Source organism: Pteropus alecto, unplaced genomic scaffold (assembly GCF_000325575.1).
Source record: "Pteropus alecto unplaced genomic scaffold, ASM32557v1 scaffold11, whole genome shotgun sequence".
In the NCBI taxonomy this organism is placed as follows: domain Eukaryota; kingdom Metazoa; phylum Chordata; class Mammalia; order Chiroptera; family Pteropodidae; genus Pteropus; species Pteropus alecto.
Genome location: NW_006431956.1, coordinates 13,146,473 through 13,151,274, shown reverse-complemented (window position 1 = coordinate 13,151,274; position 4,802 = coordinate 13,146,473).

Genomic DNA, 4,802 nt, shown 5'->3' with positions numbered 1-4,802 from the left:
TGTGCATGTTAATACTTGCCCTGACACCTCACGCAATTATAAGGATAGCATATAGATGCAGGTGAAACAAGAGACTGAGAGCAAAAGAAAGCTTAAACACGCACTTAATTTCATTTCCCTGCACATGGATTTGGGACTATCTCTGAGACTGAGTAGAATGTCTTTCCCTTACATATTCCTGTGGGATTCACTTTTGTCCTTAGATTTTCCTTGTATCTATCCCTATGGGATTTATCCTATACTCAATGACCAGTTTTACTTCAGATTGATTTGCTGTTAACCAAGATGTTTACAATCATTTTCACCTTTTTGGTCTCTGCAGTCTTTATGCTGATATGTAAATATTTAGGACAGACGGAAGGATTATTACATACTTCCTATGTTTTCTTATTTAATCCAAACTGACTGGAGCATAATGTTGAGACATAATGTATTACGTATCTCTCTGGTTTGGTTGCCTTACCAAGTGTTAACTCAAGGTGGTCTATGCAACAACACAGAGAGTGTATACACATCCAGAGTGCTGTATTATGGTGTGGTATGGAGATTAATTGTACCGTTGCAGACTCATATGTATTAAAATGATCATTTTATTTCACTGTAACAGATCTTAGATCAGTAGCAATCATTTTTGTTTAGAAGAAAAATTTCACCTTAGCCAGTCAAAGAAACATTTCAATCCAATGATTGCTCACCAAATTCATGATTCAATTCAGTCCCAATTCAATTTAGAGCTCTATCCTCCAGCTCCTTTTTCGTCTCTGCAAAGTTGGCTCTATTTTCAGTAAGACTGAGTTTATGCAGTGCTAATGAGGGCAGGGGCTGATCTTTCCTCTTAGCATGCCTGGCTCAGCTGCTGATGTCATCGTTTTCATTTCTCTTGGCACAAATGGTGCTCAGGTGTGGCACATCAGCCCAAGAATAGATAAGTACCCGGCTGATGCCACAGTGATGCAGCCACTCCTACCTCAACCCCAGGAGTTTGGTCCACATGCACCCATCTGAGCCAGGGTACAAAATCAATATGTAAAAATCAGTTGCGTTTGTATATGCTAATGACAAACTATCAGAAAGAGAAATTTAAAAAATAACCTCATTTATAATTGCATCAAAAAGAATAAAATACTTAGGAATAAATTGACCAAAGAAGTGAAAGATCCTGACGTTGGAAATTAGAAGACATTGATGAATGAAATCGAAGAAGACACAAATAAATAGAAAGATACTGTGTGCTCATGTACTGGAAGAATTAATATTGTTAAAATGTTCATACTATTCAAAGCCATCTATAGATTCAATGCAATCCCTATGAAAATTCCAATGGAATTTTTCAAAGAAACAAAAGAAAACAATCCTAAGATTTATACAGAATCACAAAAGATTTCAAATAGCCAAAACAATCTTGAGAAAGAACGAAGCTGAAGGCATCATGCTTTCTGATTTCAAACTATAGTACAAAGCCATAGTAATCCAAACAATTTGGTATTGGCAAAAAAGAAATTGGCATAAAAACAGACAAACAGAGGAGAGAACCCAGTAATAAACATATATATGGTCAATTAATTTATGACAGAGGAGCCAAGAATACTCAATGGGGAAAGGCCAGTCTCCTCAATCATTGATATTGGGAGAACTGGACACCTACACACAAAAGAATGAAACTGGAACCATATCTTACATTATACACAAAAGTAAAGTCAAAACGAGTTAGGTCTTAAATTTAAGACCTAAAACTGTAACATTTCTAGAACAAAATGCAAGGGGTAAACTTCTTGACTTCCATCTTGGCAATGATTTTTTGGATTTGAAAACAAAAGCAAAAGCAACAAAAACAAAAATGAATAAATGTGACTATATCAAACTTAAAAGCTCCCGCACAGCAAAGGAAATCATCGTCAAAATTGAATGGCAACCTATGAAATGGGAGAAAATATTTGGAAATAATATATCCGATAAGGGGTTAATGTCCAAAATATATAAAGAACTGACAGAACTCAATAGGAAAAAAATGGCAAACTCACACACACACTCACACACACACACTCCGATTATAAAATGGGCAGAGGAACTGAATAGGCATTTTCCCAAAGAAGACATTCAGATGGATCCATGAAAAAATGCTCAGCATCACTAATCGTCAGGGAAATGAAAATCAGAACCACAACGAGGTATCACCTCACACCTGTTAGAATGGCTGTCATCAAAAAGACAAAAGATAAGCATTGGTGAGAATGTGGAGAGAAGGGAACACTTGAGTACTGTTGGTGGGAATGTAAATTGGTTCAGCCACTGTGAAAAACAGTATGGAAGTTCTTCAAAAAATTAAAAATAGGACTACCACTTCTGGATACATATCCAAAGGATATGAAAATAGGATATTGAAGACATATCTGCACTCCCATGTTCATTACAGCTTTATTCATTATGTAACATATTTTTACAAAAGCTAGAATGATTTTATACATAATACTCTGCAATTTTCCCTTTTTACTTAACACTCTTATTTTGGACAGCTTTCTCCATCAGCACATTTAGATATACCTCATTCATTTTAATGGCTACATGCTCCTCACATATATGTAGTAGATCGTAATTTATTCCACTAGTTAGGCTGGTTAATTTTTTCCATTGTAAACAATGTTGCAATGAATATTCTTGTCTATTCCTAATATGTTATTGCTATTATTTCTGTAAGATTGATGCCTAGAAGTAGTTTTGATGGATCAAAAGATGTACAGTTTTTTTTATCACATTTTAAAAAAATTCTACTACACTGAAATTCTCTTTGTACCCCTCCTCCAATTCTATTCCTCTCCATTCCTCCTCAGAGGTCAACATAAAAAATTAGTGTTTATTCTTCTTTTTATCTTTTTTAACTGTAAATTTATATCTGAGTAATAAATAATAAAAGAATTTGTATGCTTTAAAAATTGATATATAATGTACATTAGCAATCATAATGTACTTATCAATTTTTTCACTTGTCATATTTTTGAAATTTTTTCAAGTTAATACTTAAGATTTAGTTTATATATTTTAAGTGCTACATAATATTACACTTAATAAATATTATAAACATTCTACAGTTTATTTGTCTCTTCCTTTATTGGAGCATATTTAAATTGTTTTCGATATTTTACAATGCTACAATAAACATTCTTGTTTATATCTCCTGTCTTGTACAAAAATTAGTTTAAGATTTATATCTACAAGTGGAATTTCCGAGTCATAGGGCAATTCTGTCAGGATCTTCCAGGTTATGCTGCAGTAACAAACAACCCTAACATCTTAGTGGCTTCAAATAACAATGGCTTATTTCATTCATTCTACATGTCATCAGATAACAATGGCTTATTCATTCATTCTACATGTCCTGTGGTACTGTTCACTTTTATCTTCACTCTAGAGCCCATGCCGATACAGCATTTTTTTTTACCTGGAATACTGTCGCGATAGAGACAAAAGAGAAATAGCAAACCATGCACCAGCGATTAAAGTTTCTGACACAAACCACTTTCTATTAGCACTTTATTAGACAAAACATGTCATATGGAGCTATCTAAGTTCAAGGTGGTGGTAACATATCATCATCCTTTCATGGGGAGGGACGTTTAGAGGGCGGGTCACCAAATACAGGCAAATAGCAATCCAGTCTCCCACTTCAGGTGTGCACACCTTCGCCATCACCAGGTGAATCAGTCAGGGTTTAGTCAGGAAATACCTGAACAGAGACATTTTATATCAAGAAGTATTAACTAATAGAAGGTGGTTAACTGCTAAAGGAGGTAAAGAGAACTCTAAAGAGCAGAGGGGTAACTTAGTGTAGGAAGCAGCTTCTACCTCTAGTACTGAGGAAAAGTGTTTACGGAAGGAACAAGCTTGGAAGCGTTCTCCCCTCAAGGCTGACACTCCGACCTCATGGCAGAAGGTGCGACTGTGGCCCACTGGGGTGCTGTTGGCCAGCCCGGCGAGCAGGACATCATCCGCTGAGGTACAGCAAAACTCACTGGAGGGTGAGCACCACTAGACATCGCTGGCAGCAGCACACTCCCTAGGTCTCTAGAAGGAAAAAAAGGCCACCAGGACCAGGGAGTGAAGCCCCTTCTTACCGTGGACTAGGAGCACCTAGAGGTAGAGCGGAATATCGTCAGAGTGAGCGAGCACGCTGTGCTTCCCACTTCGCAGCTCATCTGCGCCCATTCCCAGCATCTGGAGCAGATCAGAGTGGAATACGCTGTGTGGCGACGTGACTGTCTTCAGCTGCAGGCGCTGGAGGGAAGAACACACTCCATGAGAACACGTTTGAGACAAGACGTGCAGATAAGAATCCAGGCCAGGATCACCACGGCCTCCATCTTCCTATTTAGCATCTGGTACAGTTAATTTATCCTCTCAATTATTCATTCATTTACAAAAATTTATTAAGCATGTACTAGTTGGATTTACTGTAACTCTGATACTTGAAGCTGGCAAGGGAGGTAAGGTGCAGCATCTAAAGGAACAAGCTGGATGATTCATCTCTTCAGCGAAAAAAGTCACTGATTTCAAGAAATGTCATGGGAGATTCATATCTGTTCTCATTAAGGAAGAGACAAAGTGGATTTGCCATTTGGTGCTTTCAAAATGGCAATGCATATCATGTGTTAGTGTGTTATGTGTGTGGTGTTATGCATGTTGAAATGTATACAATGAATGTTTTAGCTTTCTGGACAGGTGCCAGAGACAACCCTAGTCACTTTACACGCTTGAAATCCTCACGACAACTGTAGATAGTCATTAGTATTACAAACGCCATTTTTCTG